Genomic DNA, 22,485 nt, shown 5'->3' with positions numbered 1-22,485 from the left:
CTTTTGAGGGGACCCGCAGGGAAGAGGCCCCAACAGTCACTCTCCCGAGGAGTGACGACTGCAGACGGAGAGGCCTGGCCAGAGCGCCATGAATCTGGCAATGGGTGGCCACCAGGCCTCCTGGGTGTGGGTGCTGAGACGGGAGAAGCTTGTAGAATTAGAGCATTTTCAATTGTAACTGCCAGCCTTCTAACAAACTGGCCAAAGTAAAACCCGAAAGGCTAGTGCAGTAATTGAAAAGTCCAGACAAGCCTCTCTCCTGGCCCAGGTGGGTCCAGTGCTGGAGTTTGCCCTGGTCTTTGGCTCTCCTCCGAGTAGGGCATCCTCAGGAGGCTCAGCCCTCCAGCAGCCAGACCAAGAATTCCCACTCAGCAACTCGGTGGATAAAGCCCACGTGGCCCCACTATGTTTCTGATTTTCCTGGCTTGAGGCACCAATCACTTTGGCCAGGGGAATCAAGGGTTCTGATTGGCCAGACCAAGATCACATGTCTATTCCTGGGCCCAAGGCATGGGATTAACCAGCAGAGACCCAGCGTGGAGGGCAGTTCCCCACGGGAAAACCTGAGTGCTGCTACTGAAAGAAGGGACCTAAGCTACTTGGCGACAGCTTAGGGCAGCACTGTCAGCTCTGCTGGGTGAGCCCCACCCTCTGGAAGCTGAGCCAAGGGGAGCCCACAACTCATGGGCATCCATTACACACAGTCAGGGCTCAGACCGAGACACAACCCGAGACATCCCTGCACATTCCAGAACTTTCCAGAATCTCATCCACCTTTTGTCCCAGGTCAGTGGGAAAACTGTGAATGTGAGCAGGGTCGGGGTGGGGGAGACTGTCTGCTGCAGAGACAGGCTTGGTCTTGAGAAATTGGGACAGATGGTTGCAGTCAGCTTTAAGAAGGAAAAGCTGCTGAGAGTCCTGGGGTTGGGAGAGGAAGGGCCTGGGAGTGGGGCCCGGCCAAGATCTGGAGCCAAGAGACCCCAGAGTGAACAGTTTATCCACAAACGTACTAAAAAGAAGACCCTGTGAAGCAGGCAACTACATAAATAATGAGCTGAAGTCTAGCCGGCCAGGTTAATCTTGACAAATGGGTTTACACCTGCAGTCTCTCCTCCTCTCAGCATCCACAGCCACCTGATATTAATGTCCCTTTGATGCCTGTCACAGCCGGGACCCGATATTTCCTGGTTCGGGACAACAGGGCATTTGAATTTTTTTAATGACAGAATCTGGAAGCTAATTAGACCATTACTCTTCAAAGATTTAATTTGCTTTGATGGGCTAATCTGTAATCATACTTCCAAGCAGCTTCTATTTAATTACTGCACAAAATGAATAAGGTCCTTGAGTAATTTGTGTCTGATAAACTCACCTCCTGTTTTAGTTCTCAAGACAAAGAAAGACACAGGGAAGGGACAACAGATGGACAGATGGATGGGGAGGGGGAGACAGATGGATGGGGCCGCGGTGGGGGCTGACACCTCGGGTGACAGTTGTCACCCAGGAGATGTGTTGCAGGAATCATGTCTGAGCAAGGAGACCACAGCAGGAAGGACCCCATAGGAACAGGATCAGTAGATATTCAGGGGGGTTTCACCTGGGACAGAAGCCCCAGGAGGGCAGGCGTTTTTTCTGTCTTCCCTACATTTCTCGCCCACGTGCCTGAACAGAGCAGCTCTAGCTGCTCAGCAAACACCTGCTGAGCGGGTACACCAGGTCAACTCGACTGACGTTTGCGTTCTTACAGCCAGAGCAAGGTTGATGTGGGAGAAGGCAAGTTGTCAATTTACACTGTGGCCCACTGTCACCTAGTCACCTGGACATCTAGTGAGTCCCTCTTGAAGCCACCAGGGCTCACTCTCCCTTCTTTAGGGGATGGCACCCTCATTTTGTGTTGAGGGGCCATCTCGTCCCCTGGACTCTGTCTTGGTGGGTCTCATGGGTTGAATTATGTTTCCCCCTCCCCAAATTCATATGTTGAACTTCTATTCCCCGGTACTTCAGCGTGTGACCTTACCTTGATCTTGAACTTCCAGCCTCCAGAACTGTGAGACAATACACTTCTGTCATTTAAACCACTCAGTTTGTGGTATTTTTAATGGCAGCCCTGGCATTGTGGAGTGTCAATCAAAGTGCCCTCCCCTGCTCTGGCCAGGATGCTGATCTGATGCCCCCTAGCTGAAATTTGAATCACACTGCTGTCAGTGAGCCCTGCCCTACTCCCTCAGATGGGTCATGTTCCTGTGGGAATCTCCCTCCTGCCTCCCCTTCAATTCTGTGAGCTACCCCCAGACCCTTTCAATAAGGAGGGGGCTTTACCTCTTTACATGGGGGAGGGGCTTACTGTATCAGAACTATTTCTCTGTTGCTGGCTATCAAATGTTTCTGACTGATCCCGGAACTACAGAGTCGCCCCTCCTAAGGCAGGTGTCCAGGCAGGGAGGGGACAGCAGGGCTGCTCAGTGTGGAATCACCCGGTCCCTCCTGGCCGACCACACGTTAGTCAGTCAGTCTAGATGGTATGGTTGGTGTGGGGATGCTGCAGTGAATAAGGCAGCAGGAAGAGAGAGGGTGAAGCGATTTCAGTACAGCAAGGTGGGCATTATGACAGGAAGTATGGGGCCCTGTGGGAACACAGATGAGGGGCCCCTAACTCAGTGGGGTGGGCTGGGCTGCGCTGTCAGTAAAGAGGAGGGAGCAGGGCTGACAAAGCAGGAAGAGGATGGAGCTAAGGTGACCAGCTATCCGGATGCCTGGGCCTGTCCTGGGAAGCCCTATAGTGCCAGGCAACCTGGACAGTCGGTCCCCTGAGATGGGGCACCCAGGGGGTTTGTTGTAGCTGGAGTGGAGAGTGTAGGGCAAAGGGTAGAGGGAAACTGAGAAGGACAGGGTAGTCAGGGGTCTTGCTGTCCATGGAACAAGGAGCAGATCGTACAGCTACGAGAAAGGGAAAGCTTGGGAGTCCCACGCAGGAGCACGACGTGATGAGAACTGGGACTTTGCCAAGGGTTCCTGTGCCTGCTGTGGAGAACGGAGTATGGGGGCAGAAGGGAGCAGAGAGACCCGCCCACACAGGGACCCTGCGAGTGAGGTCCCAGGGTGGACTGTCAAAGTGATTCTGAGCTTTTGTGGGGGGGAGCAGGGTGGGGACAGACCCTGAGGAGAGCCCTGGACCCTCTCCTCTGATAGATGCACACGGTTACACTCACGCATGTGCTCTTTGTCACACACACACACGCACGCTGTTGCAGGCAGTCTCAGGAAGTTGCGGACCCCTGAGAGCCATCGTGAACTCGGGGTTCTGAACCCTGCGTAGAGCCCCAGGATGCCACATCCTGTGCTGGCATTTGCCATTTCTTTGGTCATCCTGCACCATAGCCCCCTTCCCATACCTGCCTCCTGCTCTGAGGGCCACAGGGACTGGATCCTCCCTCCCTCTCCGTCCCAGCAGGGCCAGCACACACTGAGCTCATCCATCAGATGGATTCTCAGCCTCCTCAACCAGGCCTTGGGCTGGGGCGTGGTTCCCGATCTGGGGCAGCAGAGTGACCATCCCTTTCCCAGGGCTGACACGGTCATTTTGAGTCCAGTTCGACTAGAGGCATTTCACATGTGTCATGGGCTACAGGGCTGTCATCCACATTTGTTCACCGTGTGTAGAACGGGGCTCTTGTCCTGACTCAGCCACACTTCTGACTAACGGAATTATTTTTTTTCCTGCCCTGCCCATTGGATCTCAATACCTGCCAACCAAGCCTTGGGGTGAAGCTTCAGGACTTGAATTGTACAGAATGGAACAAAGGCCACCCCCTGCAGCTCTCGCCCTCCCCAGATCACAAGATTTCTCCGGAGGAGCCCTTGCGCCGTGTTGCCTCCCCACCAAAGCTCCTTTCTTCTTTCCCTTGGAAATTTGATGACACCGAAATGTCATCTTTCGCCAGCAATGCCTGAAGAAAGCAAGAAGGCGGACAGGCCTCACCCACCTCCCCAGCCCCCGTGCCATGCTGCCAACGCCTTTTGGAAGAGATGCTAGACTTTCCCTGCATGCACCTGGCTCTCCTGCAGATTCACAAATGGCAACGCGTGTAAGAAGTAGATGATTTCCTCAAAAAATCAACAGTAGAACTACCATACGACCCAGTAATCCCACTTGTGGGTATGCACCCAAAGAATTGAAAGCAGGGTCTCAACCAGATATTTGCACACCCATGTTTGTAGCAGCTTTATTCACAAGAGCCAAATGGTGGGAGCAACCCAAGTATCCATCAGCAGATGAATGGATACTTGGAAACAATGTGATCTATCCACACAATGGAATATTATTCAGTCTTAAAAAGGAAGGAAATCCTGTCCTGTGCTACAATGTAGATAAACCTTGAAGACATGCTCAGTGAAATAACCCTGTCACAGAAGGTAAGGACTGTATGATTCCACTTATATGAGGTCCTTAGGGTAGTTATGTTCGTAGAGAAAGAAAGTAGAAGGGTGGATGCCAGGGGCTGAAAGGAGAGGGGTGGGAAATCAGTGTTTAATGGGGACAGAGTTTCAATTTGGGGAAGATGAGAACGTTCTGGAGATGGATGTTGGCAACATTTATGTGTATGTACTTAATGCCACCAAAAATGGTTGAAATGGTAACTTTTATGTTTATTCAGTAAAAATGAGTAAGTAAAACTAAAGCAACTCAGTAGGGGCTCTGCTCTCCCTGGGCTGGGCAAAGTGGCCCAGCGGGCAGCTCTCTGTTGCTGGGCAAAGCCAGAGCCCCGGTATCCTGGTGCTGAGGCAGCCTAACCTGGGGTCTGGAAGAAGATCTACTTTGTCTCTAAACCAACAGACAGAGATGGCTCTGCGTACCTGTCACAGGAGGTTAAATTCAGAAATAAGGGCCCTAGGGGGTATCAGTGCTGATGTCACACAGGAGGCCAAGTTGCAGCGTCTGTTCTTTGTGTTCAGCTGTGTCAGAGACCAGCAGAGGGTGTGAGCAGTACAGACCTGTCCCCGAGGATGTGGGGACAGAGGTGGGCAGGCAGGGGAACTGGGATGAGGACTCAGGACCAGCTGCGGCTGTAGGAAGGGTCAGAGCCCCTGCAGCTCAGAGTGACCATGAGCATGTCCCTCCCTGTCCCTAAGCCTCGGTTTCCTACTCTGTGAAATGAGGGTGGATGGTCATTAAGGGTTCTCCCAGGACAGCGAATGTTCGCAGTTCTGTGTGAAGAATTGATGTGTCCTAAAGTTGTAGCACATTAGAGCTGGAGGGGTGTTGGAGACGCCCGGACTGTCACCTGACTAGTGCTTCCAAGTGCCCTGGAGAGTGGGTCAAATTAGAAGTGCCCTCATCTGCCTCCCAGCATCGGCTCTGGGGGCTTCGTGGTGGGCCCTGCTCAAAGGCTCTTTTTAATGATGGCTGGGCTATCTCACCTCGATGTTGCTGAGCCCAGGGTGGGCCCCGACACTCTCCTAACGATGAGGCCCAAGAAAGATGAGTCTGGTTCCAGGCAAGGTTTTCTGAAAATGAATAATCTGGAGGAGGCAGGTCCTGTTTCTCTCATTTCTTAAGATCCAGCTGGTCAAGGACAAACAGGGTGGGGGAGGGGAGTATGGCAGGGACCAGGCCCGGGAGCCGTCTCCATCCTCTGTAGCATCTTCATCACCATGACAACACTAGCCATGCTCTCTAGAGGCTTTTCAGGTGCTGGTGTTTACATGAGATTTCTAATCCATTAAGACCATCTCTCAAGGCAGCTGCTACTGTCCCCACTGTATTGATGGAAAAAATTGAGGTTCAGAGTGGTTGAGAGACTAGCTCAGGGTCACACAGCAGTGAAAAGGTGGCACCAGTATTTGACCCTGCATTCATCTCCCCACATCTTACAGCCCTGGAGGTGAGAATTGCGGTGGCACCCTGAGCATGGTGGATGACAGCAGTGGAAGTGCTGCTGGTGATTGTGGCAGGGTCCCCATGGGCAGGTTCTCACCCGCTGGGCTCAGCAGCTGCTACTGGTTTGAAAGCCCAGGACCTGCCCTGCCAGGGAAGCAGCCTACAGTGGGACACACCCACCAGCATTTAGCATCCCAGAGCTGCGTTGTCCAGCCATGTGGCCAGGAGCCCAGCAGCCGGCAAGGGCGCCAACTCTCAGGCCCAGCCCATCCTCTCACACTCTGAGCAGTGGGCACAGTCTCTCAGCTGCCCCTGTATATCCCGCTTCCTGTTTCCCCATGTCCACAAGGGTCTATCCTCCCCGTGGAGCTGCTTAATTGGACCCACTTTCCAAACCTCTCAGGGAGGCACTGCAAAGCTCTCAGTGGGCACAGACTGCATTTGAATTGAGTTGCTGTTGATGTTATTATTTGGGGGCAAACGTTCATTTCTAGGCTCTACACCGCACATATCAGGGCTCATATCCAGACCTGGATGCTGACTACAATTCCCAGGCCCCTTGCAGACAGATTCATGGAGGCAGAAGCAAGTCCACCCTGCAGGCCTAGCCCCTCAAACCCTCCTCCATGCTCCCTCCCTCCCTGGATTCCGGGGCCCCAGGGCAGATGGAGCCATTTGATGGAAGGAGCCTGGGCCCCTGCGTGACTGCGTGGAGCAAAGCACCCACTCAGCCCACGTCCAGCTGAGGTGTGAGCCAGAATTAAATCTTTACTGTGGGAAGTCACTGAGTTGCATGGTGTCTCTCAGAGGGTGGGAGGAGGCAGCTGAAGCAAGGGCTTCCCGTGGCTTGTCAAGCAGCAGAGGCCTCAGCAAAAGAAATAGCAGAAGGAAACGGCAGATGCTTCCTTATGGGGACACCTGAGGACTCCCAGAACCACTGGAGGCTTAGCTGGGGTAAGGTTCCCAGAGGCAGGCCTGGGCAAGTTTAGCACTCAGCAGAGCACTACTCGGGGGAGTGGGGTCTTAGGGAAACAAGACTAGAGGGGACCCCACAGCAGCACCCCTGTGACCTGCAAAGAATTGTGGTACCAGAGCCTTCCCTATTCCAGAACTGTGAGAGGATAAATTTCTATTGTTTTAAGCCACTAAGCTTCTGGTAATTTGTTACAGCAGCCCCAGCGAACTAATACATTTGCATTTCACAGATGAGGAAACTGGAGCTCGGAGAGGCGAAATGATTTGTCCAGGTCACATGTCACTAAGTGACGAGTCCGGATTTGGATATGAACTTAAACCTCAGTGCCCATGCTGTTGTCTGCTATCCCACCCCAGGAGGGATGTCCATTCTCTCTAGGACACGGAGAACAGTGTAAGCTGTGCACTGTGTCTATTTAGTCCAAGTTTTCTCGAAAATAGGGCCCGAGGCAACACTTGAGTGCTAATGCCTTACTGGAAAGTGCCGTCCCAAGGCTGTGAGAGTAAGGATGGGGGAATGGGATAGAGCATATCTCAAACAGAATGACACGCTCCTGGACTGACCACTGCTTTGCAGCTACAAAGAGGTATCCCAGGGCACTTGGCCATGGGGTGATGTTTGCCCAGAGGCTGTACAGAAGCCCTGCGTCAGAACAGTCTTTCAAAAAGAGGAAAGGAGACTTGATCTCCCCCCTTCATCTCATCTTCTATGTCTTTGGTCAAAGTGGTTCCCATGGGAAGTTAACTCACCCACGCTCCAGGGACATCCTCTGGTACATTTAGGCTACTGCAGGGGAAGCTGGAGGCCATGCACTCACCTGCGGGAGGTCAGGATGAGGACATGAAGAGGCAGATTCTTACACTATGTAGAGCAGAGAGAAGCCCCACCATCCCAGGGCCCTGTTGAGCTACAGAGTGCACCACCCAGCCACTCTCTGACGACATTGCCTGCAAAAACAGCCCTGCTGACCCCAGCCAGCCCAGGGAGAGAACAGGACAGCTGCTTGGGGGAGGTCTGTTCTGCTGCAGTGGGTAGGTGAGATAGCAGTGATTCATGCTCTGCTTCCCACAGGGCTGCAATCTGCAAAACAGTTCTGTGTGCAATGTCAACGGGAGGTGACTGGAAGGAGTGTGGGTTTGAGTGTCCACCACCGGCCTGGTGTAGGAGGGTCTTCAGGAAGGCGCCCGTTCCCAACCATCTCTACTCCGCTGTCCATTCTGAGACATTTGGGACTAAGAATTGTGGTACTATCAGAAGCAGCAGGGCCCAAAGATACCGCAAGCTTGGGGGCCGTAGCGTGACCCCATAGGTGGCCCTTCTGATGAGCATCTACAGGAACACTGAGCTGTGTCAGAACAGCAATGAGCCTTCTCTGAGGAGAGAGAGCACCCCCCCCAACCCGCCTGCAGCCAGCGGTGTCACAGAGAGGCCACGTAGCCCAATCACCTGGGTCCAGGTCCTCTTGAAGCCACAGGGAGGGGCCCATAGCTCATGCCCAGCCTTGCACTGGGGAAGAGGAAGGGCTGCAGACAGAGACAGTGCTCATACCTGCACAAGGGGAAGTGGTCCCTGCACACCAGGCATCTGTTCCCAGGAAAGCCGGGGGGCCCTGCAGCTCCTTGAGTATAGACGGGGCCCAGAGAGGGCACAGTCCTGCCTAAGTTTGCACAGCAAGGCAGTGGCATGGTCTGGCCTGCTCCTAGGTCCTGGTCCCCCCGGCAGGGCTCCTCCTGCACCCTAACATCCCTGCTGAGGTTGTCCAGGCAAGAGGGGTTGCCCTCCTGGGTACAGTCTCCAGGGTGGACCCCAGTGGTCAGAGAGAAGGGAGGGGAGCTGCCCCCACTCAGTATCCTCTCTCCTCTGGCGGCAAGTGCAGCTGGACACAGTCCGACTGGCTGTCATGGTTGTCATCTGCCCTGGCAACAAGCCAAGGCTGTTACACGAGTGCCATCGCCATGGAAACCATGAGTCAGGGCCACACTCAGCGGAGCCAAACATGCCAGGGGCTCTCAGGGCCTCTCGCCTGCCAACAGGAAAGGCGACACCTGGCACATGGCATCTCCTTGGGACTCATTAACAGGGAGGAGTGGGGGGTGCCAGGGAGGGGGTGGGGAGGAGTGAAGGGGAGGAAAAGAGAGGGAGAGAGAGAAGAGGAAGGTAGAGTAACAGCACAGCCTTGGGACCAGCTTGGGGCTGCCAAGTTCAGATCACAAGGGCTGAGGGGTCTCTCCTGCCAAGTAGCTGAATTTGCCACTTACTGAACCCTAGAGACCAAACTCCCAGAGCCCAGAGCCCCACAGATGCAGCTTTTTAGCATCAGTGGGGAATGGGGGAGCCTCTGGATCACGGGGTTCAGCCTGAGACGCCACCCGGAGCAACTGCTCTTTTCTTTTCCCAGGATACAGGCAGATTTGGAGGCTTGCCCCAGGATCACACAGTGGGTCCACAGGGGAGCCCGGAAAGCAAGAGGAGAAGAGCCCGTCCCAGCCCACGAGCCTCTTCCGGCAGACAAGGCGCGTGAGGGCCTGCCAGCTTCAGAGGAAGCTGGGTCCACACAGGAGCCCTCAACGTGGCCTGGGCCCAGCAGAGGACAACCCCAGCCCCCAGATCTGGGCACCCAAGTTGTGTTGGTGAGTCAGTTGCTGTTTTCCCAGCGCATGGCAGGTTCCCGGGCTGGCCCACACAAACCTGTGGTATTCCCTTCTGCCCCGTGGCTTCCTGAAAATAGGGCAGAGCCCACCCGAGGGAGGCCCTAGCTGTCTGCAGACCCACAGCCCATAGGTGGGCTATAGGTGAGGGCTGTTGGTACCTGCTCACCCTGGGTGACTTGTCTCTCACGTTCTTTCTGATGAGGGCCGATGACTGGCTTGCCAAAGGCATTTGGAAGAAGGGGGACTGGGCTTTGCACTGAGGACTTGGTGATTCTAGAACAGCAGCATTCGCCGTTCTGCCACTGAACACCCACCAAGTGGCTGAGACATCGTGGGAGCCATGAGGGCGACCCCCCCATTCCTGACGTTGGGGAGGCAGCTGGAGCCTGGGGGGTCACTGTGCACAGACCTGTGGGCACCCGAGGACAGAGTTGCCAAATACTGGGGGGGGGGGGGGACAGAAGCCAACCCCCTTTCTCTGCCACATGGCTTCTGAGCATCAGAGTGGGGCAGGAGCAAGGGCAGTGGGAACTGCCCACTTTGGGGTGCAGTCACTCAGCTGGAAGGGAAGTGCTCCGGCCCCTACTGAAGTTTTGCTGAGCAAGCAGCAAAAAGTCAGATGAAATGTTCCAATTGCCAGGAATGAAAGCTGAGCCTCAGGTGCTGGCCCCCGGGACAGAGCCAATTCACTCCGCAGAGGAGCGCACGGCCCAAATCAGAAGCTTTGACGCGTTCCTGAATTAGGGCCGGCTTTGTTCTCCGCGTGTCCCAGGAAGGCTGGGCAGCCTTGCTGTCTTCGTGTGTATGAGGTGGAAGGGTTGGAAGAGCACATTCTAAATGAGATTACATTTTATGCATGTTTAATGTAAGGTTCTCACCACTTAAAATGCGGCTCTATTAAAATAACAGGGAGGGAAAATTCACTCTCAGCTCAGTGTGGAGAGAATAGATCATGAGTGAAATGAATAATATATTAACAGAATAATGATATTGCTTCTCATATTAATCGCATATATCACAGGATTCTCAGGCTGTCAGCAGAAGTTTTTTTAAAAAAACCTGATTTCTAGTTTTCCAGACCAAGAGGTCTGAGGCCTGTGGGGCGTGGGAGCTGGCTGTCTGGTGGCCACGCTGGTTATGAAACAGGTTTTCGGGGCACGCTGACAAAGCTGCCAAGAGCTCAGGACTTCCCCTGGAGGTGGCAGTGGTTTTGTAGGAAGGCTGCCACTCAGCACCAGCCTGCTTCCCTTCCCATTGCCCACGGTTTGCCCCGGGTGTGAGCAAGAGAAATGAGACAGGGTCTCCTGTTTACCAGCCAGCGAAGCAGGAATATATACAGAGGGTCCAACAGCGTGATGCAAGCCCAGGAAATGCAGGCAGCCCAGGATCAGAGCCGGGTGTCCCCCACCCCCAGAGCCTGTAAACAGCCAGCATCCAGTGGTGTTCGTAGGTCCCCACCAGCAAATGTGTGTCATGTGAGCAGAGCTCTTGAAAGAGAGAAGGTGCTATAGAAACGTGCAGAATAGGCCAGGTTCGGGGAGGGTTTGCGGTGGGGGTGGTAAGCGGCCATTATGGTGGTTTACACCCTCTGCACATACGATTTGCACACAAGAGCAGCGAATAGAGAACCCAGTCCTAGAAAATAGAAACCAGAGTCAGAAACCATGGAATTCGCCATGGGGAGGAAATAAAGGCATGGAACTGCTGTCAGGGGGACCAGAAATCGGGACCAAGAGCTTCCCAGAAAAATTCCTCCAACACCCTCAGAAATGCTTGTTGTCAGGACTCAGCCGTGTCCCAGTTGCAGGCCTGTGGGGACCACCAGGGCCTGAGCTGGCTGTGCTGACATCTAATTGCTTAGAATCTGGAGAAGAAAGGCCCCACCCCCACGCCTGCTCAAATAAGGAGCAGAAATCCTGGGATCGACAGAGAGCCCCGGCCCTGCCAGCCATGACATGCTCCCCAGGTAATCAGTCCCAGCCACTCGGGTGGGCGCTGGGCCAGCACCCTCCAGGCTTTGTCTCCACGCCCACTCACAGCTGGCAGGTGCTGTGCCTGTTTCCCTACTTCAGAGATGAGTGAAACGAGGACCACAGACGGTAGGGGACGTGCCCAAGGCAACCCAGCTGCTAAGTGGTGAGATTGTTGCATTATTGAGCACATGTTGACTAATCCCTGTCCATCGGGTAAGTGGACAGCGGGATACAAGCAGGTGCCAGAGGAGGAAAGACTCCAAATGCACTGACCCGACTGGGCTGACCCCTCCTACTTCTGCCATGGCCTGGAGCTGTGGCCCCCAGGTCAGCTTGAGCCCTGGAATGCATACACTGCGGAGACCTGAGCCCCGCCTGCAGCCGGAGCAGAGCCGCCCTGCCAAGCCCTGGCACCCAGGCCCACAGCTAACCTGCAGATCCATGAGAGTGAGCATAAGCGCTTCCCACTGTGAGCCTGGGCTCTGGGCTGCTTTATTACACAGCATTGCTGTGGCAGTTTCTGGCTGATGCAGTGGCAGAGCCAGGACTCGGGATAGGTTTGCAAGGCCCGAAAGCCCAGGCTCATCACCACAGGGCTCATGCAAACCCAGCTTGGATCCCACAGGCAGATGTGACCAATCATCTTTCTGCACAAAAGGCCCTCCCCACTGCAAGTCCACCCTGTGGCCCAGCCAGTGCAGAGTCCTCACCCTAGACACCTACGACTCAGTACTAACAATCCTTATAACTAACATTTCTGATAGTATCCACACCTTTACTGCACCATCTCTTGTCATCCTCATTACCACTCTGTGAAGTGGGCCCAGTCACTGCCAGTCCCAGTGTGGGGAGGAAGAAGGTGAGGCTCAGAGCAGTCAAGTGACTTGCCCAAAGTCACACAGCTAGTAAACGCCAGGGTTGCTTCTCCAGCCCAAATGAACCTGACTCATCATGAAGTATTATTCGTACTCCCCTGTACCAGGGTGTCAGCTCAGCGTCCCCTCCCAAACAGCCGACCTCCATTCAGGGCCTGGGGGTGGAGTACTGACCCCCTCCCATTGATCAGCTTCATTTGTAGCCCCTGGAGGTCGGCCGGCTGCTTGTCCTGGTTGATGGTGGGGAAGGACGAGTGTGTTGAGTCCGGCAGGACCGGCTGGGCCAGGGGTGAGCATGGACTGGACAGAAATGTGAGTAGATTCTAAGGCTGCTGGGGCCTCACCATTGAGGGCACGGACTGACCGCTGGAAAAGGGCCTGCCTCCAGTCAGCTTTGCTGCACTTCACCTCGCTCTCCAATGGCGAGGGCTCAGTTGTGGCAATACCCACCCACCACTGACCCACACGGCTGTTCTAACAACTGCTGGACCATCTACCTCATCTGAAGAATCATTGGCAGGGCATCACTATTGGGTTGTTGAACATGGCCCGGGGCAGTGAGTGTCCTCAGATGTCCACAGCAGTGACCAGCCGGAGGCTGTGGCTGTAGCCTTGCCTTGAATGGCACCCACTTCCGAGGGTGGTAGGGGAAGTGCATAGGGCAGTCATGGAGGTGATTGCAGAGAGTGCAGCAGGAGTAAGCACTCAGCACATGCGTGTCACTGTGACTGTGGCTGTGGGTGCAAAGCTGAACTTTCTTCTGTGCTGCGTGGCCTGCCCCACCATGGGTGGCAAGGACCACAGCTGAGCTAGAACCCTGCCCAGCAGGGCTGGCTCCATCCTGGGAAGATGCAGGCAGCAGAACTCAGGCTGAGACATAAAACCTGTCCATGGCAACCAAACCCTTCCCCCAGAGGGGTCACTGGCTTTGTTTTTCCAGGCCACTGGAGGGCAGCTGAAACACACAAGCTGGAGAAACTGTGCCGTGGACCAAAGTGGTTCTTTGTACCAATCACAAGCTCCCTAGTTCCCTGGGCCACAGTGGAGCCAGAGCCAGCCTGGAAAGTGGGCCAAAGCGCGGAAGTCCTTTCTCCCATCCTTGTGTGCTGGGAAAAGACTGAAGCCCTGAGGAGGTCTCAGGCCGTGTGTGGAGTCGCTTGTAAGCTATGACAGGGACGCCAGTCTCAGGCTGTGAGAGCAGGGAGCAGGCACATGATCCCGGAGAGTTCAGGGCAGTGTCGTCTCCAAGTGGAGGAAGAAGAAATGAAACCCTGCATCCTGGCAGCTCTCTGGGAATGCCCATCTCTGCTAGCCAGGGGGGCACTGACCATCAGCATCTCCCTCCCCCACCAGGGCTGTGGAGCAGAAGAGAGTGGATGTGGTTTTGCCTTCGTATAGGGAAATACAGGGCAGCTGGGGCTCAGCACATCAGCTGGCCTCAATGTCACCCAGTGAGCTGGGGCAGAGCTGGCAGCAGAACGCAGCTGTTCTGACTTCCAGACCAGCCTCTCTCTACTTTGCCAGTGAAATTATCCAGGGAGATTTTAAAAAATTCCAATGCTCAGGCTCTACCTCAGGCCAATGAAATCAGAGTGCCTTGGCAGGGGTGGCATTGGGATTTTGTCAAAGTCCAGGTCATTTCACTGGGCAGTCAGGGTCTCTAGGCTGCTGCCAGGACACTGGCCTCCTGCCCAGCTGGCTTCATCCATCCACTGCAAAGTTCTCGGCAGTACTTGAAAACACTGTCTTTCAAACGCAATGTATGAACCTTCCCCCCACAACCTTGCCTACACCACTTGCTCACTTGGCAGACCACCTCTTCATAGATGCTTCTGAGGCCAAATCTGATCAAAAGTTCGCAAGTAGAGGAACTTCCCCTTCTCTGGGCAGCCTTCTCTGAGTGATACCCCCCCAGGCGTACCCAATCCCCCTCCCTGGGGTTTAATCTCTGTCCTCTGCCAGGCCTGCTTCCTGTGGGAGAATGAGAGGTGGAGGAGGAACAGGAGAGACGTGGAGCCTGGACTGGGATGCAGCCAGCCCGGCCGGGATCCAGGTTGCACCTGAAAGTGTGTTGAAGGTAGACAGCATCCTCCACATTCGTGCATGGGGGGAGGGCCTTCCTCCAGACCCGCCTCAGAGCTGACGATGCCCGGTGGTGGTGACTCAGAAGTCCACGGCCACACCCTCACCCTCTCGCCTCGCCTGCCTGTGTCCGTCAGGCCTGCACCTGCCTTTCTAGGATGGTGCCCACCAAGGAGAGTGTGGCCCAGCTGAGGACACAGTGGAGACACAGGGCAAGTTTGTCAAACAGAATCATGTCTCACAGATGCAGACTTGCTCCTGCTTTGCTCGTGGCAGGACCGCGGCTCTCTCCTTCAAGTTTGGTCATCAACAGAGGAGCTGTAAATATAGATCCGGGTCTCTGTACAACCCACGATGGGCAGGTCAGAGGCAGACGGGACAATCTATGACACCTCAGCCCATTTGGAAGATTAAAAGATTGGGAGGGGTTAAAGGAACATTCTAGGTCTCAGCTGCAAGGGCCTTTGCTCCAGGGTGCAGTTGAAGGCATGGAGAAGGAGGTGGAATTCTATGCTGGTCTCATAAAAAGGCAGCGTGAACAGCCCTCAGCTGCTACTAGACCATTAAAAGCCTAATTTCCATTCACCTATAACTTTATTGGGCTCATCCGAGCTATTATTCATCAGACAAGCCTGTCTAGGAAAGAGTGGAGAGTGCCTTTATATTAAAATGTTTTCTGGTGGCAAATGCATTAGGTTTTATGGTCCTGCACGCACATCTGCCCTCACGATGGGGAAGAGCCTCCTCACCCATGCTGGGGCCGTCAGAGGTTACCGGTGAGACTGGGGGACCAGATGTCTGGACACCCTTCCCCATGCGTGGGCCTCAGGGTCTGGAGTGGGTCCCTACCCACCTCTCCAAGAGTTTGGGTAAAATTTTCCATCCCAGGGAGCCACCAACTGACTCTCACACAACGCACCCCCTCCACCCCTCCCCAGTTCCCAGCTGCCCTGCCCTTCAGCCACGCGCTGGATACAATGTGTATTTTTGGAAACTGGTCCCTGGGTAGAGGCTGGAGAGTCTGGATAAGCGGTAGACAGGCCGCTGGAAAACTATGACGGGTATCCCTGGGGACACAGGGCTTGGCAGGTTGTGAAAAATGTGGAGGGGAAGAGACAAAAGAGGCTGGACGGCCCGAGAGGCGCTCAGCAGTGGAGAGTCAGGGAGAAGAGCACCAGTGCTCCCGCCTCTGGCATTGGAGGGGGAGGGGCAACCGGACTTACCCTTGAGGTTGCAGGTCTCTTCTGCCTTGGATGAAAACCCCTAGTGGAGACAATCAGAGTGAATCCCCCAGTATCAGCGCCAGCTCGCAGCTTCACCACTGAGTGGCTTGGAGCAAATTACGTAGCCTCTCTGAACCTCAGTCTCCTCATCTGTAAAATGGAGGTCACCTCCCCCCTCTGCCCTGCTGCTGGCTGGTTGGCGGGATTAAAGCAGAGAGAAGCAGAAAGCATTTAGCGATGGGCCTGGCTCATACAAGCCCAGGGCTCACATCAGTTGTTAGTATTGTCATCGCAGCCGTGCCCCATGATGACGCCTGGTGGTGACGGTGGCAAATTGCCAGTTGTTCCACCCCATGCTAACTGCAGGAGTGGTCTGGGATGTCAACTCTTCCATCTTTATTCCAGAACTGAGTGGTTCCCAAGACCCTAGTGACCAAACCAATGGAGGGGTGTGTTCCAGCCCACCCAGGTAGGGTTTCACATTCGTCTGCTAGCCCCAGGAAGAATTTCCAAATAATTAGCTGTTGTTGACAATATTTGCAATGTTTCTGAAGAGAACATAGGGAAACCCCACACATCTAGAGACAACAGTAGTAACCTGTCTTGTGGGCTGTTCTGTGGATTTAATGAGTCAAATCACATAAAGAACCTGGAGCCAAGTGTGTGTGTGTGTCTGTGCACGCACACACATGTGTATGCATATTTAGAGTTTTCTTTGGGATTCTGGCTGCCATCGTGAAACAAAATGGCAGCCTACGTATTTCCCACGGGCAGATTCTGGCTATTCATGGGGTATTTCCCACTTGGTAGAAGTTATAGAGAGAGCTGAAGGCCCCAGGTGGTATCTGCTCACCTCCTGTGCCCGGTGGCTACTCTGATACCTTTCAGGATGGGCATGTCCAGCACGAGAGGGCCGGGTGGCCCCTGCCACAGCCTCGATGCCCCGCTGCCCAGTGAAATCCCCTTGCTGCCGTGTAGGTAGGTGGTCCAGAGGGAGCAGGTCAGGGATCTGAGAGAGACGGGGAGACTGGGAGCGTTTGTGGCAGGGCTGAGGTGTAATCAACACAGGTTGTAAAGGGCTGAGACTAGACCATGCAGAGATGGAAGAATTGATGGCAATACCCCAGGTGAGGTGAGAGATGGTGCTGCCTTTGGACCAGTTTGGGGGCAGTAGACCTAGAAAGAACTAAGCAGATTCTGGATACATTACAAAGGCTGCCAGTGGGATTTGTTCACAAATGGATGTGGTGTTTGAAAGGGAGAGAGATATCCGGGGGTCACGGGATTTGGCCTGAGACACCACAGAATGGAGTTGCCACCAACTGAGGTGGGAAGGCTGGAAGGAGCAGGTTGTGGGGACGAAAACTGAAAAGAGATTAGGGGTTCCAACCAAGCCCATTGGGAGCCCATTTCAGGAGTCAGGAAGAGAAGTGAAGGGCAGAGAAGTGGGCGATCCAAGGACTACTGCCCACTGCCCACCCCCTATCTGCCTTCTGAGCATTCATGTTCAGGGAGGGTTGCCCAGTGGAGCCCCCACCAGAAGGCCAGGGCCTCCCACTCCTGCAAAAGCCCTGGCCTGTGAGCACGTTTCTCAAGGAAGAGAAAAAAAAAAAAAAAAAAGAGCACCTTCAGGGAGTGACGTAATCTGCACAAGTTCTCACCGCCAGCAGCTGACACAGCCCTGAACTTCTAACACAGCGAAGTGTCCCCTAAAAGGCACCATTGACACATGGCCCTGCTCCTTCTTCTTGATGGGCCCCCGTTTCCTGGCTCAGCACCTCTCAGCCCTTAGCCTGCTTGGTCATTCTGCACGGAGGCACAGCTCTCCTGGTAAAGAACCAGAATTCTGCTCCTTCAGAAATAAAATATACCTGTCTGCCTGCTGGTAGCCTCACATCTCTCCCTCTCCATTCTCAGCATGTGACTTGAGCTCTTTATAATTCATCAAAAAGGTCACACATAATGAGCTCATCTCTTACTCTGCAGCTGGGACTGTCAGCTCACCTTTAAGAGCCCCACACCCTGGACAAGGACCCTTAGATCTTGTCCCGAGGCTGGGGATGAATCACCTGTGAGTCAGTCATTAGCCTGGGACAACACTGCCCCCTTCTTCCTGAGGACCAGCTGTGTGCAAGGGGCTGGGCTGGGGGCTTTCATAGATGTTTTCTCACATAATCCTCCCCTAATGACAGAAGGAAGGTGCCCACATGCCTGTTTTGCAGAGGTGAAAACTGAGGTCCCAAGAGGTTTAGTATCTTGTCCAAGGTCCTTTTGTGGGCATCTAATGAAGAATCAACCTTATCCAAAAAGAGGTCTGGCTTTTGTCCTAGGTTTCTGGGAGGTGATCTCTAAGCCCTTGGAATGCCTTGCATGATAAGAATGTCTTTGTTTACCTGGGGGCTTTGGGCCATGCCGGAAAGTCTAACAATGTGAATAGGGATGAAGCTTGGGACCACGCAATATCAGCCTGACCTCCAGAGGGGCTAGACACTAAGGTCAGCCATGTGGGCCATCAGCCGTGTCTATGTGATGGAGCCCCAATAAAGACTGGAGAGCAAGGCTCAGGGGACTTCCCTGATGGGCAGTACTCTGTGTGCATTGTCACATGTCACTATCAGGAGATGTTAGCACTGCCTCCACTGGGAGGGGATAACTGGAAGCTCCATACATGGAACCTTCCTGGACCCTGTCCCATGAGCCTCTGCCCTTGGCTGACTGCAATCTGTCTCTTTTGCTGGAATAAACCACAGCCATGAGTGTGACAGCTCTCAGTGAGTTCTGAGTCCTGTCTAATTATTGAACCTGAAGATGGTCTTGGGGACCCCTGAATTTGCAATTGGTGTCAGAAGTGAGAGTGGTCTTGGAGACCCCTGGACTCTGCCATTGCAGTCAGAGGTGAGTACTTGTGACAGGTTCCCTAACTGGTCTCCTAGACTGTGAGAAAATAAATTTCTGTCATTTTAAGCCAGCAGAACCTCAGGACTAGGACCTCGGCAGCTCTGCAAACTCACCAGGCATGAGTTTGTGGTAATTTCAAGGTGGCCCTAGGAAAGAAATATAGGCCCTCTGCCTTCTGGAGGCTTCTGCAGAAGTGTCTCTCTCTGATGTCAATTCCTTGAGAAAGGGCCCTGCTCCAAAAGGATCCAGTCCTTCTGAGGCCAGCAGCTCCTCTTTACTGTACATTTGCTCAACCACTGGGATGGCCATGAGAACACACCGGCAGCCCCCAACAGCTGCTGTGCTCTGCAATCCACAGCTGTGTTTGCCCTGAGAGCACCCTTCTCATGGATTGCTCCCAGCCAGCAGCTGCCTTCAGCAGACCCATTCCTGGGGTTCTCGGGACGCTGATGGCCAGCTTTGCCCGGAGATTTCCCCAAGAGCCTTGTTGAAGCTTCCTGAGGCTGCACATAAGCGGAGCTCACTTGCAGGCAAACCTCCCTCCCTCTTTCCTTCACTCGTGATCAGATTGCATTGAGCTGACAGTGTGCTCAGCCATTCCTAACCCCCTCTGTTCTCTCTCATTCAGGCTGTGTTAGTTTCCTAGGGTTGCCACAACAAATCACTACAAACCAGATGGCTTAACACAACAGAAATGACTTCTCTCACAGTCCACGAGACCAGAGTCCAAGATCAAGGTATGTACAGGGTTGGTTCTTCTGGAGGCTCTGAGGGAGAAGCTATCCTGTCAACCACCCAGCTCCTGGTGGTGGCCAGTGGTCCTTGGTGCTCGGTGGCTTGTGGCCATATCACTTCAATCTCTCCTCCATTGTCGTATGGCCGTTCTCCCTGTGTGTGTCTGTGTCCTCTCCTCTTCTTATAGGACATCAGTCATTGGATTTAGGGCCCTCCTAAGTCCAGGATGATTTCCTCTTGAGGTCCTTAACTAATTACGTCTGCACAGACCCTATTTCCAAATACAGTCACGTTCTGAGGTCTGGGTGGACATGAATGTTTGGGGAGTGACTCTATTGAACCCACCACACAGGCATTTCCCTAATAAAATCCTGTCTTGGCATCTGATTGCCGGTGGATGCACCACACCCTCTGTGGCCCAGTCACTGTGCTAGGGCTGGAGCTACAAAGGTGGACCACCCAGACACGGGCCCTGGTCTCATAGGACGTAAGATTTGGGGATGGAGCAGGTGGGGGGATCAGGTGGGGATGGGGGTGCACTGTGCATAAGGACTCCCCTCCACTCTGCTTCCCTGCCTCCCAGCGAGGGGCCTGGTCCAGCCAGTCCCATCAGAGGGAGAATGGCTCCCAGGCCCTGGCTTCCAGGGTGTACTTGCTCAGAAGGCTGTCGTGTTGAGGGAAATACACGAGCCGTCTGCAGGGTTCTTCCTCTCACTGACTCTCCAGCACCCAAAATAAATGAACAAGACATAATGCTGGCATGGTCTGCGGCGGAACTCCATGGCAGGAATGAAAATTGGCTGCAGCATCCAAGAAATCCTTGAATGGAAAGAGATTTCTAGGACAACGTACCTCTAGGAACAGACAGTGTCTGTGGTAAAGCTGGGAGGGTGGGGGGAGATAAGCCTGCCACCGAGTGTGTCTGTGCGTGTCTGTGGACGTGCACACCTGCACAGGTGTGGTGCCTGTACAGGTGTGTGAGCGTGCGTGTGAGCGTGGGGAACCCAGCCAAAATCACAGCATGGGCTTTCTTCTACTGTTTGCTACTGTTTGCCCATCTGCCAGCCTGTCCCATCACCCCCATGCCCTCCAGCCAGCTGGGGTCACTTTGTCTTGTTATATTTCAACAGAATTGGCCTTGGCCCCTGTCCAGGGCCTGGGAGGGACGCCAGCCTCGTGCCGCTCACTCCCTGGGGATTCTCTGCGTGCTGACATGGCTCCAGGCCCACCTGGCGTTGAGTTCCGGCTTTTGCTGGATCCTCCATCTGCTCCTGACACGTCGCTCTGTGCCAGCCATCCTTCTCTAGGCGTCACATTCACAGAACGTCAGGGACTTGCTGGGTGGGCGGCTTTTCCCCCTCGCTCCATCACAGCCTCTGACGTCTTTCCACGGAAACGAGGCAATCCTGGCCAAGATGTGCTGTGGCCCATCCCGCCCTCTGTCTGGACCTCACCTAGGCTCCTATGGTGTTTCCCTGGAAGTAAGGCCCAGCTGGACCATCAGCTCTAAAGCGTCCTTTGGAGCAAAACTTAATATAAGACTGGGTATTATATTACATTATATTATATCAGATTAATTTTTGCTGCCATGAGTTAGTGGACCCAAGGGATGGGGAGCCCAGGTCTCCTGAACTTGTTGGCTGAAAAAGGAAGGCGGATGTTTTATGAGAAAGGCAATGTTTAACCATGAAGCAAATAAATGTCTAATAGTGGAATTCCAGGCAGTGTGACACTTCATTCATTCAAGAATATTCATTCATTCATTCATTCATTCACTATCAGGACACTGGGCATAGAGTGATGAACAGGGTCCTCATGGAGCTCACCCTCTCCCTGGGAAGAAAAATTAAACAGTCATGATTAAAATGTCACTATTGGGATGAGGAACAAAAGAGGGTGAAGGGGACCACAGCGGGGCAGTCACATAACAATGAGTTGATGTTTAAGACGCAGCCAAGGGGAAGACCCACGGGCCTCAGGCAGAGGAAGCAGAGGGGCCAAGGCTGGAAGGCGAGAGTTCTGGGGATGACAGTGACTTTCCGGTAAGTTATCCACTGGCCACATGTGGCTTTTAAATTTCAATCATGGGAAATTGAACAGAATTAAAGATTCAGCGCTCAAGAGCCACACTGCGTTAGAGAGGGCATGGGCAGTGTATACATTTCCATCATCTCAGAAAGTTTGTTGGTCAACCTGGCTGGACCCCGAGAGGCGCTGTCCACGGTGGCAGCCATCAGCCACAGGTGGTTGCTAAGTCCTTGAAATGTGGCTAGTACCACTGAGGAACTGAATTTCAAATTTTATTTAATATTAATTAATTAAAATTTAAAAATGGATCTTTAATTCAGTCACTGAAAGACTTTTAATTATATTTAGAACAACTCGGGTATGCGAATCTATTTTTCCAACTGTACATTTTATGAAATCTAAATATGGATCAAGTTAAAATATGCTGGAAGAAGAAACTACACACACCAGATGGCAAAGACGCAGTACAAAAAAATGAAGGTACATCATTTCATTAATAAACTTTATGTTGCTTACATGTTGAGTGATGATATTTTGGTTGTATTGCGTTAAAAGATATTAAAATAATCAGACCTGTTTCTTTTAATTTTTTAAATGTGAACATTAGAAAATTTTAAATGACATATGTGGCTTGAATTTTTTTCTATGGGACAGCGCAGGGTCAGAGTTTAGAGGGGGAGGGAGAGGGAAGGGCAGTAAACTGAGAGGGCTGCCGTGGGCTAGAAGGTCTTGTTGGCTCAATACAGAGTTTGAGCTTCTTCCTGGGTAATGGGGAGCCATAACAGGTGTTTGAGCAGGGCGATGACAGGGTCAGGGATTTCTGCATCAGAAGGACCCTTCTGGCAGCTTTCAGGAGAATGGGGCAGTGGGACACCAGTTAGAAAATGATTGTCGTCCAGGTTATCAGACATACTAGTGGCTTGGATTAGGATGGTGGCTACACGAATGGAAAGAAGCTGTCTATCTCCCTTTTAAGGGGACTGTGAAGGTGTTTCACCCAAAACTTCTGCTTTTATCTCATCAGCCACCCCCAGCTGTATAGGGGACTGGAAAAGTCATTTAGTTGGACTCATAGTGGTCCAGAATTGAATGGGGACCCCCGTCCTAAGGAAAATGGAAAAAAAACAAAGGCTGGGTGGGCAGCTAGCCACTTCCATTGAGAGGAA

At 53.3% G+C, this 22,485-nt stretch overlaps 1 long non-coding RNA gene across 3 annotated transcripts; it reads left to right on the top strand.

Annotated features, from left to right (window-relative positions):
* Positions 1-523: 523 nt before the first annotated feature.
* On the top strand, positions 524-21,006 carry LOC141567315 (uncharacterized). 3 transcript variants are annotated; one of them, XR_016021389.1, is made up of 7 exons: positions 524-786; positions 3,756-4,413; positions 7,084-7,247; positions 9,253-9,484; positions 19,185-19,293; positions 20,018-20,167; positions 20,422-21,006. It is a non-coding gene; the product is annotated as an uncharacterized LOC141567315 (long non-coding RNA). The 3 variants fall into 3 exon arrangements; XR_012489893.2 differs by lacking the exon at positions 7,084-7,247; XR_016021388.1 differs by lacking the exon at positions 7,084-7,247 and having other exon boundaries at positions 9,253-18,553.
* The last annotated feature ends 1,479 nt before the right edge of the window (positions 21,007-22,485 follow it).

Source organism: Rhinolophus sinicus, chromosome 5 (assembly GCF_057876585.1).
Source record: "Rhinolophus sinicus isolate RSI-liver-muscle chromosome 5, RSI-T2T, whole genome shotgun sequence".
In the NCBI taxonomy this organism is placed as follows: Eukaryota; Metazoa; Chordata; class Mammalia; order Chiroptera; family Rhinolophidae; genus Rhinolophus; species Rhinolophus sinicus.
This window is presented reverse-complemented; position numbering and strand designations above follow the sequence as displayed.